Source organism: Camelus ferus, chromosome 13, assembly GCF_009834535.1.
Source record: "Camelus ferus isolate YT-003-E chromosome 13, BCGSAC_Cfer_1.0, whole genome shotgun sequence".
NCBI lineage: Eukaryota > Metazoa > Chordata > Mammalia > Artiodactyla > Camelidae > Camelus > Camelus ferus.
Genome location: NC_045708.1, coordinates 43,501,992 through 43,514,096, shown reverse-complemented (window position 1 = coordinate 43,514,096; position 12,105 = coordinate 43,501,992). Strand labels below are relative to the sequence as shown.

The 12,105-nt window shown below is 44.5% G+C and overlaps 1 protein-coding gene across 1 annotated transcript in view; it reads right to left on the bottom strand.

Moving 5' to 3' along the window:
- FGGY (FGGY carbohydrate kinase domain containing) overlaps window positions 1-12,105 on the bottom strand; it is a 300,360-nt gene that overhangs the window by 93,849 nt on the left and 194,406 nt on the right.

Genomic DNA, 12,105 nt, shown 5'->3' with positions numbered 1-12,105 from the left:
AAATTCATAGGGGATACAAATTATTTGCTATCTGTTAGCTTACCTCTTTGGGTGAACTCGATAATATACTATGTGTTAAGTTCCTACTATGTGCTGCAGAGGTAGAGCAGGAAGTAGGCTTTCCCCTGACTGCTCAGTGAGCTCAGGCTTGTGGGGAAGACAGAGAGTGATACAGGCTGCACTGGAGCTGAGTGTAGAGAGCTATGAAGGCCCACAGGAGGCACAGCTCACTGGACATGCTGGAGGAAGGGAACGAGGGCCACACGGAGATGACAGCTGACCTGGAACATTGGGGAAGACACACCCTAAGGACAGTGCGGTGACCCAGAACACAGGCTGTGGGTCTGTGTGTTTGGTTCAACCTCAGTTCTACTTCCTCCTCACTCTGTGGCCTCTCCAAGCTTCAGTCTCCTCATCTGAATATCTGGGGTCATAATCCAATGAAAACCATCCCTGAGTTTGCTGGGAGTATCAAATAACATAGTAAATGCTCAATAAATGTGAATAATAGTAATGATGAGGAATGCGCCACTGATGATACTGACCAGGTAGAAGGGAGATGTGGTCATTTCAGGCAGAGAAGAAGGCATGGCTATTGGCCAAATGAGAGCGCAAAGGCTCTTTGCAAGGAGGGCCAGTACAGGTCTATACTTCTTTAGTCCAGAGCCTTCCAAATACTGAAAGTTTTTTCATGATTCATTTGATGGCAAAATCTGATCTGAACTAGTCAAGCTCTTTAGAACCTATGTAACCTGCTTGGTGTGAATATTCATAAATTTTACTGTAGAAATATAAATGTGATTGACTATGGGTGCTGCCCCAGACCTCCTGGTATTGTTCTGTAATACACTGTATACACAGAGTATTAACTCTTTAAAATCTGGATATCATTTATTCTTAATCTTTTGGCCCCATGGAATTCCTATGAGTGTGGGATGTTCCTGCTAGAATACAGGATGAAAAGGGAGGGATAGCAGGGGATGAGGCCGGGGTAGGTAGGGCTCAGATCTATGCCCAGCCAGGATTTGGGAGACTCACTGAGAGATTTCAATCAGGAGAGTGAAGCCATCAGACTTAACACTCAGGACCATCTACACTATGAGTCTGTCGAAGCAGGTCCACACAAATTAGTGTCTTATACAACATAGAAGAATGAGTACACATATTCATATAACTGACCATTTTCTCTGTGGGCTCCCTCTTTTTTTTTCCCATGGGCCATTTCCCAAATTTCAGAGAACCCTAGCCCTGTCTTTCAAGATCAGAGCAAACCTCTCAGCTAAGAGCTACACAGAAACCTGAGGAACTTTGTGGGGGGTTTAACATGTAGGCAGAGAGCAGGTATGTAAGTCAGGTCAGCCCCATGACTTGCCTCCCTCAAGCAGTGTCTGGGCAGCTGATCAGGCATTCCAAAGCACCCTCCAGTTAAACGTCCTTTCAGCCAACAGAAGCAAGGCTCAGTCTCTGCCTGGCTCCATGCAAGGCTCAAACCAATGGTTGAATGCCCAAACCCAAATTTGGCAATGGGATGATATGGATACTTTTCAACCGGTTTTATGTTTTTGCTTTTGGCCTGCTTCAGGGTATAATTCAGTCAAAACGATCAGTTCTTGGAAGGGCGGAATTTTGTGACTAAACTAACCAATGCCTCAGCATCAAGTGGAAGGGGTCAACTCATCCTGAAGCCTTCTTGAAGACTAGAGAACTCAAATGCTGGACCTTCTGTTCATTCACTGCATAGCCTGTCAACCCACCGAAATGAAAGGACATAAAACTGGTATGGCATGATCTGTTCTTCAACAAACCTTGATGGTTGCTATCCAGAATACTTCTGTGTGTCCTCTGTCCACCTATCAATCCAGTATTTACTAGACCCAGACTATGTGTCAGGTGCTACACTACATGCAAGTAAATGGAAATTTACTGGCTTTGTGGTACCTTTCCATTACTTCTGGAAGTAATAAAGACCACATGCTTGTATCATTCCATAGTGTAACCTAAAAGGTGGGCACTAAATCTTTTTCCTTCTCAAACATCACAAGTGGTTGAAAAATACATGGCAGGGTGAATTTTATGGTATGTGAATTATCTTTCAGTAAAAAAAAAGCTTTAAAAACATACATTGTAGCAGTGCAGTAACTTTCACCTCCTTGGGATTTAAGACTTCCATTCTTTATCAGTTGAAGAGATCCTAAATCTAACACAACATGGCCGAAACGTCCACTCAGTTTTCACATTTGAATCTTCTTCTTTTTTGATTTTTTTTTCTCTATTGGCAAGAGGGGGCAACTGACGGTTAATTAGGAAGGGACTTTCTCAAACTCAGTCCTTTAGCACTGATTGCTCAAAACTTTCTCATGGGTTCTTCTAGGATCTTTGATCTTTTAGATGTATTTTTCCTGGTATTCTAACACTGGTTAAATGGAAGAATGAAACTGACTCCAGACTTCTGACGGCTTTAGGGGACCAAAAAAAAAAAAAAAAAAAATTTAAGAGGGAATAAAAGGCCCTTGGAGCACACAAGAAGAGTGGGAGATGGGGATGAAAAAATATGGGGAAAGCAACAAGGCAGAAATCCTGAAAACCCTGAACTAAGAGCATGTAGAAGTAGATGAGCCAATGCATGTTGAGGCCCGCAGCCCAGTACCTGACACTTAGCCGGGGCTCTGAATAGCTGTCTTCAGCCTCTTTTGCATCCTTACTCAGTTGCCAGAAGAACACAAACATGTCCATCACTGCTAGGTCGCCCTCAGCAGCCACGGTATACAAGTCACCCACACAGTGGATGAGCGGTAAATAGAAAAAGGGAGAAAAATCAATGTGGTTTTCATTTCATGCTCTTCCAAACGAATACAAAAACATCTCCTTGATTTGGGAAGTCAGCCGCATGTCTTCAAACTGCCTAATTCAGCACTTGACCACAGAGCAGCAAAGAAACAGCAAAGATTATAAATAAAAAGACTCATAAATACTCTCCGCCCAGGAGATAATGGTGACAAGCAATGTTGTTTATTTTTATTGTTATCATTAAACTGGGTGCCTTCTGAAAGGCAGTGATTTGAAAGGCTGAGAAGAAGGTAAAATGAGAACACTGTGGTCTAGCTGCATCCTGCCCTAACTTGGCAGTTCTCACCAGGCTTTGGAAAAGATCTGCCTTGTAATCACTTCACCCCTATTCCCACAAAACACCCCTGTGTGTGACCAACCCATCCCATGGCCCCAGTTTTTGTTCTGCAAGAGTTGAGAATGTGAGCCCTGGAATCAAAAGGCCGGAATCAGAAACTATCTCTAGGACTTACTAGTTATGTGACTCAGGTAAGTACTTTGTCTCTCTGAGACTCAGTTTTTGTCCCTGTAAAATGGGAGGATAATGCTGATAACTGCAGGAGGTTATCACGAAGATGAGATACAATAATATATTCAAATTTCTTAGCCCATGATAAGCATGCAGTAAATATCAGATGCCATTGTTACTGCTGCTGGTTTTGTTTTTTTTTTCCCCTCCGCTTCTACCATTCTTCTAGGCAAGATGCCGTCTTTTGTGGAAAGCTGGGCTCAGGCCAGTTGACAGACTCTCACCAGAGGCTTTTGTTTCTGACTTTATGAAAGGCCTTGTGTTACCTGACTCTGCTGTGTTCCTGGTGGGCTTCCAGAAACCTGGGACCAGACAGCCCTGCCCAGCTTCTACAGGAGTGGGATGGCTGGATCCCACAGCAGGTGTGAGTGTTTCTTTGTAGGAAATTGCTGAACTGTTTTCCAAAGCGGCTGTGCTGTTTCACGCTCCCACCAGGAGTGCGTGAGGTTCCAGTTCCCCACATCCTCGCCGCAACGTCAGCTGTTCTGACAAGCATGTAGTGGGTCACACTGTAGTCTGACTTTGCAGTTCCCTTGTAAGGAATGATAGCATCCTTTGTTCCTTTAGCACGGGCCTGGGTGAAACACAGCGCTGCTACAGTCATCACCCAAAGCATGCAGCTCTGACGACATGGCGTGGTTGGGAGGCTGGCTTTTCCCTGGTTAGAGCCCAGGGGCTCCTCATTCCCTCTTCCTGACAGAACAGAGAGCAGGCTGCAGATCTACTCTGAGCCAAGGTGCATCCTGAGGAGCTGCTGGGAAGGAATCCTGTTCTCCCCCAAGAGAATGGATAGGAGCGGAGAGTTCTGTAGGACTGTGTGGTAGAGGAAAGAAGAGACAGCAGGCGCGGCTGGTGTGTGACCCCCAGCCCCACTACAGTAAAGCTGTGCAGTGAGACTCTTACTTCCTGGAAGGCCAAGCAAACTCCCAGCTCTCCCCAGCACCGTGGGGGTGCAAACAGACAGACAGCACCTCAGACAAGGGGCTGGGGGGCTGCTCCCAGTTGGCTCCCACTCAGCAGACACAGATGATGAAAGACAGCTCCACTGGATCGGGAAGAAGTGAGAGGAGATTGAGGAAAATTCAAGCACTGGCACACCTGCCAACGAGGGAAGTGACTGGGGAGCAATCCAGCCATGCAGTCACTAAGCATCCACCATGCACCAGCTCTAAACCAGACAGAATGGGACAAGAAGGGCAATGGAGACATGGACCCACTAACACGGACCCTCTAAGCAAGTCAGCTTCATCTGAGAAACAAGTCAATACCATTAAAACACAAATAACAATACTTACTGGTCTGTGCAGGGGCCAAAAGGGCAGAACAGCAAGATAGGTCAGAGTGGCTAGAGGATTAACTTGGGTTAGAAGGAAAGAAGTGAAAACTAGTATTTATTGAGCAACTACTAGGTACGATTTTTTTTCAATGAGGACTAAACCATTTTTAGAGATGCATTTAGAACAGTGTCTGGAGTAGAGCCAGCACTATTTAAGTGATTACAGACACACATACAAAATAGATAAACAACAAGGTCTTTCTGTCTAGCACAGGGAACTATATTCAATTATCTTGTAGTAACCTATAATGGAAAAGAGTAAGAAAAAGAATATAAATATGTGTGTGTATATAACTGAATCACCATGCTAACACCAGAGACTTGCACAACACTGTAAATCAACTGGATTTCAATTAAAAAAAAAAAAGTGTTTGCATCCACTATTATTGTTGTTATTTTTTCTGAATTTCTTTCTTTTTTTTAAAGATTTATTGAGCTATAATTAGCATTCAGTAAGCTATGCATATTTAAAACATCTGGTTTGATAAGTTCTGACATAGTGTACACCCTCCAGTGAAGACATGACTACTGCCAAGGTAAATACGGCCATCACCCCCGAAAGTTTCCTCGTGCCCGTTTGTAACCCTCCCTTCCTGGCCCTCGTGGTGCCCACTCCCCCACGGCAGGCCACCACTGATCTGCTTCCTGTCATTCGGTATTAGCTTGCATTTCCTAGAATTTTAAATAAATGGAATTACATAGTTTGTACTCTTTCTGTTTGGATTCTATCACTCAGCATCATTATTTGGAGATTAATCTATGTTGTATCTTATATTAATACCTCACTCCCTTCTATTGCTTCGTAGTCGTCCATTCTAATGATGGACCAAGAGTTTATCAATTCACTATGGATAGACATTTGGGTTGTTTCCAGTTTGGGGCTATCACAAATAACACTGCTGTGAATATCCTTGTACGCATTTCTGTACATACACCTTTGTGAATGGAACGGCTGGATCACATGGGAGGTGTACACTGACTTTGTAAGAAATGGCTAAACTGTTTTCCAAAGTGGTTGCACCATTTCACATTCCGACCAGTGGTATGTTAAGTTTCAGTTCCCCACATCTTCCCTACAAGGTCAGTTGTTCCAGCAGGCCTGTAGTGGATCTCACTGTGGTTAGAACTGGCATTTTCCTAGTGACTAATGATGCTCAGTATCTTCTCAGGTGTTTGTCACTCAAATCCTTTCTTTGGTGAGATGTTGGTACCAACATTTGCCTACATTTTAATTGAGCCTGCTCACCCTCCACTCTGGGCCTTTGAGAGAAGCTATTTAACTGAAAGGGAAGAGCAAGGACTCTGGAGTCAGTCTCCTGAGGGCTCAGACAAGCATCCCCTTCCTGCACATGGTGTGACCCACTTCAGTGTGAAATGGGGACAGTAAATGGTGCCTACCTGACAGGACTGTCAAGCTGATTCCATGACACAAAGGATTTAGAACAGTGCTTCGTACACTGCAGGGCTCATAGATGGTACCGACTAGTGGTATTGCCTGTCTCCTCATAATGACTGAGGCTGGACCAGGGATTCTGAATAGCCTCCATCCAGCACAGTTTAGAACTCTCCTGCCTCAAATGCCAGAAGTACGACCCTGAGCTTCCTGAGTGCATGAGCTGTCTCCTACTACTCACTGAACCACATCAAACCCCTTCTTGCCAAATCAATGCTTAGCAGATAGTCTGTTTTCTGGTTGTGGGGCCCAGGGCAAGCCTCAGTATGGAAAGCTGAGTCCTGAGAACATGGGCCCTAGAGGGTGACAATAGCAGGTCCTGGTGAATGAAGAGGGAAAAGGACCCTTCATGCACAGGCCCAGCTCTTTCACTGGAAGGTGTAACAGTGGTCCTATTTGTGCTGTATGGACTCCCTTCCCTCTCCACCTCTCTCAATGACCTCTTCCAATGCCACTTGCTAAAGAGACTAAGACAGAGAAACCTGCCCCCTCTCTCCTTAGCTGTTACATTTTCCCTTCCTGTGGTCTCTCCCAATGGGCCTGCAATACCCACATCCCATCCAGCCACAGAAGAAGTCAGCTTGGCTGTTGTAGACACAGAAGACAAAGAGGGGAAGGGTGGGGACAGGGACTAGTACCTGAGCTGGCACGAACAGTGTCCCAGTGAGGTGGGGGGAGGGTGGTGGGAGACCACAACCCTAGAAGTATCACCTCCTACAGGAAAACTTTCCTGTCTCCTGAACACTTGAGCGGTCCCCTTCTCCATATTCCAGTCCTAAATTTACCATCGGAATTACCCTTCTGAACGGCAGTCACCTTCTTCTTGTCTTTCCCAATGAGGGCAGGCATGACATTTTATCGTATTTATCTTAATACTCTTAGCACTTAGCCAGGCAAATACAAGAAAACGTTCTGGTAGTGAGTGAATGATTTAATGAATAATTTTGGACATAAACTTTTAGTTTTGGAACAGTTTTAGATTACAGAAGAGTTTGGAAGATAGCACAGAATTCCACATACCCTACACCTGGTTTCCTCCGTCATTAATATCCTACATTAAGCTTGTATGTCACAAGTAAAGGACAATGTTGCTGTACTACCATTAATTAAAGACTTTACTGGATTCAGATTTCCTTAGTTTTCACCTAGGGCCTTTCTTCTATTCCAGGATCCCATCCAGGATGCTACACTACATTTAGTTGTCACATCTCTTTAGGCTCCTCTTGGCTGTGATCATTTCTCAGACTTTCCTTGTTTTTTTGATGTCCTTGACAGTCTGAGAGGGCACTGGTCAGATATTTTGTAGACTGTCCCTCAAACGGAATTTGTCTGATGTTTTTCTTATGATTAATTAGACTGTGGTTAAAGGTCTTTGGGATGAAGATAATAAAGATAAAGTGCCATTCTCATCACATCATGTCATCAGTACATATTATCAACCTGACTTAACACTTGGTGTTGGCCCTGGTCACCTGGCTGAGGTTAGCATGTCAGATTTTGCCACTATAAAATTGTTCTTTTTCCCCCTTTTTGTATTGTCCTCTTTGAAAGGAAGTCACCACGTGTAGATCACACTTCAGGAACAGGAAGTTATGCTCTGCTGCTTGAGGTGGGGAATATCTACATAAATTATTTGGAATTCTCCTGCATGAGAGACTTGGCTCTTCTGTTCATTTATTTATGAGTATGGACTCATGATATTTATGCTATAACTTGGGTTATAATCCAATACACTTTATTATTCTGCTCAAATGGTTCATTTTGACCACTGGAAGGTTCCTTGGTTGGTTCCTGATAATCCCATCAGTTGTGGGTTTGTTTTGTTTTCGCACTTCCTTCCTTTTTGGTGCTACGACGAGATACACTAGGCCAGTCTTGTCAATTTCCTGCCTCAGTCCTAGAATCAACCATTTCTCCAAGAAGCTCTGATTCTCTTTATTGGAAATCGGTATTAGAAACCAAGATTTAAGCACCAGGAGTGCTTGTAGCAATTAGTTGCTGGGGTGTCCTTGTTTCTAGGCTCCTCTGCTGTCACAGCTAGGAAAATACATTTATGTTTACTAACCTGTATACATACACATGTCTATAAATAGTTCTATATGTATACAGATGTAATCTACATTAAGCTAAACATGAGTTCATCCTGATGTCTTTCATTCTAACCCATTGTCACACAGATCATTCTGACTTTAACGAATCGTTTTTAACAATAACACCACATTTGGAATTTGGCACTAGATACCATGCCAAGCTGCTTACAAAGATTATCTCATTTTACCTTCAAAACAACTTTCTGGGTAAATACTATTGCCAACATTTAACCAATAAAGACACTAAAAGAGGAAGTATCCTATCTAAATGCCCACAGTAAGTGGTGAAGCTGGCATATCAGTTTGTGTCTTTGAAATGCTACAACCATTAATGGATAGATAAACGTAGGTAGTTCTCTAAGACTCTGAGAAAGCTTCAGTTTGAGCAATTTAAGGTGCAGCTGTAATTCCCAGCTCTCACCAAGTATTGTTCTGCTCAAACCTTACCCCTTCAGTACTTCCCACCCTCTTCCCAGGGTTCTCTCTCCATCTGTCATGCTAACTGAAGACCAGGTGCCAAGTTACAACGTGACTTGACAGCTCAAGCAAAGGGGTGCTGGAGCAAAGGCAAGGATCAGCTCCATCTGACCCTGTTGACTTTTCAACCTCTGGCTCACCCCTGCTGTGTATGATCTTGGGTTTTGGTGACTTGGTAGTAATTAACTCTGAACAAGCAACTCTGCTTTCATGGAGTTAAAAAAAAGCACAGTATTTTTCCCCCCTTGTTAATTAAATCATCTACAAGGAAGAGAAATGTGCAACCCACACTTGTATCTTCTAAAATATCAAAGGCCTGATTAGGAAGGCTTATGTTCAACCTCAGGCTCTTTCTCCAGATTCCTGGAAGTAACAGGGACCTGGAGGAAGGGAACGTCTCAGTACCAACACTTGTTATTTGGACATTCCTTCATTCATTCACTCTGGGTGATCTAGAAGGAGGATCAAACACAAAATATGACTGGGAATTTGGACCCAATCAACCTCCTGAATTAGAAACATCAGCAGGGAGCAGACAGGAAGAAAGAAGATCCTTCAGACCAAGTTGGAAACCACTTCTTGAAAAGCCCCACAGCCCCCTCTGGTCCCCTGTGTTCTGTTTGGTGAATTTTTCCTGACAGTTGGTGGTTATATTTGCCTGAACCACAACAAAGAGGGTCCTTGAGTTTCCCTGGGAGTGCTTCCTCAGACCTGCACCTCTCCTAGACCTCACAAAGGTGCCATTGTTGCCAGCTCACTGGGCGCCCAGCACCTGAGCAAGATCAAAGGCATTTTCTGATGCCGCATGACCACAGTCTCGCCCTCACCACATAACATTAAAGCTGATGATTAATCCCCTTGGCCCAGAAGGTCCCTTCCCACTCCCAAGTACAAAGCACGGTGGGGGAGGGGACTTTATTTCCAGCACAACATGACCATAATAAACGGCATTTTATGGCCCTCATTCATTGCAACCAACTGCAGCTGCCCATCAAACTTGTTAAAGCCCAAACAGTTGCTTCATGTGAGCCTTTTATATCACTAGGAAGGGGTAAAAAGAATCCCCGCCATTTCTGAGTGTCTACCATGCACTAGGGATGTACAGTCATAATTCATGTTACCCAGCAACCCTGTAAGACTGGCATCCTCGCCCCTAATGTGTTGGATGAAGAATCAGACACTCAGAGAAGTCAAGAGCTCACTTAGGTCATAGGGCCTCAAGGTGCACGAGTAGATGTCCAAGCCCACATCTGACTTGGAAGCCCAGGCTCTCTCCACCCTCTGTGGGCACATCACCACTCTGCACAGCACAGTAAGGCATCGAGAAGCATCCGGGAAGCAGACGGAGATGGACCTGAGTTCCCAGCTCCAGCTTACTAGCTTTGTGGCCTTGGGAGAATTACTGGACTTTTCTATGGCTTAGTCGCTTAATTTGAAAAAATAAATAAATAAATGCTGAACAACCAGCCAGCCTCATTTTCACTAAGAGACCAGGATACTGAGAAATGGGGTTGCCAGAGACTCACATTCATTTGGATTTGCTTTTGCTCATAAACCCGAACTGAGCGGGGTTAAAATGCCTGACATTTAGACTTGACGGGAGAAACCAGATCAGATGTGTCTCTGTGAAAATGGGAGATGATTTAAATGGGTTTAAAACAGTGTTCAGGGAGAGGGTATAGCTTAGTGCTAGAGCACGTGCTTAGCATGCACGAGGTTCCAGGTTCAATCCCAAGTACCTCCATCAAATAAACAAACAAATAAATAAACAAACCTAATTACCTCCCCCGCAAAATTTTTTTTTTTTAATTAGAAAGTGTTCAGTGAAGACAAGCTAACAAGTGTAGACTCACGTCGAGGAGGTAGGGCTGACGGCTCAGTGGGCACCTCCTGCTCCAGGCAGCCTTAAGCCTCTGTATCTGTCTCCCTTCAGTGACAACTAAGCCTAACAACTAAGGCTGCTGAGGGGAAGGAAGAGGCCAGGACTTTTAAACTTAAGGAAGTTCCTTTTAAGACTTTGTCCAGAGAAACAAATTGAAGGAAAATTTTATTTTTGGAGGGGGAACAAGGAGGTCCAGCACCAGCGTCCCCTCAGGAAGGTGTCCCTCACCCTGGACCCTCCCCAGGCAGTTGGTCACTGACTCCCTGATGCCCAACAACATAAGGATAGTGATGGAGAGCTGGCGAAGTGCTTACTTTATGTGAAGCACATTTATCACTTCATTCATCCTCACAATACTATGAGATACATACTACAGCTCCACACGTTTCACAGATGAGGAATCTGGGGCCCAGAGGGGTGAAGTGCCTTGCCCGAGAGACATCTTTAGGATGTGGAGGAACTGGGACTGGAAACCTGTTGGGCAGCCCCACCATCTCTGTGAAACACGTGAGAACCCCTGACACAACACCTGGCACAGACTAGATGCTCAGTATCACGAGATCAATCTGAATCCATACTCCGGGGCCTCCTATCATAATAGCTGTTACAGTTCTATCTCACCAGTGGGAGGCCCTGTCATCCTTCTATCCCCTGGATTTAGCACAGCCCTGGACACAAGAGCAGAGGATCAGTGGATCAGTCGATATCAATATTTAGTTAGTCAAAATATTTCATGGTACAAAAGGCTCACTGGTCCTCACGGTAACACAGTTTCCCATCATACATGAGTCTGTCCATGGTTGTAGGGATTCTGCCCTGGACTGTACCCTAGATCCCACTCTAGCCCTTATTTATGTCCCTACCACTCCCCTATTTGCCTCCCTCCTCTTCCCCCACTCTCCCCTCTCGTTTACTCATCTGGGAAAAATCCAAGGAGTCGTCCATCTGAGTTTAACAGAATAATGACTTTTAAATAAAAATATGGTAGAAATGGGTACTTATCGAAATGGAATGCTTTCAGACTCACGCATTTAAAGAAGATATAAATTTTAGGGCAGGCACTAAATTTTAACTGCAATCTTGGAGAAAGCCTTTCCACTAATTCATGGAGAAAAATTAACAAAGTAAAAATTGCTTATCAGTGTTCCTTTGAAGTCATGATATGCAGTCTAATTCTATATATCATCAGATCGCTCCCAGGGAGATGGATTTATATTGATTGAGAGAGAGCTCAGCGGCCAAGGAAAACAGACACCCTCTTGCAGAGAAGACTTGGCTACATGGTAGGGGACCGCTCGTCTGAAAGCCAGGCTCTGCCATCTCTGGATCTGATTTCACCCCTCACTCCTCGGCTCTCTGGCCAGGGTGATGCCAAAGGGAGACTCAACACTTTTCACACTTTTTAAGAATCTGGCCCCTGGAAAAAGATCTGGCAAATTTAAGCAAGGCTATTGGAAGGAGGGCTGGGCTTCCGGCTAGACAAAGAACAGGGGGCAGGAAGGGACCAGCAGC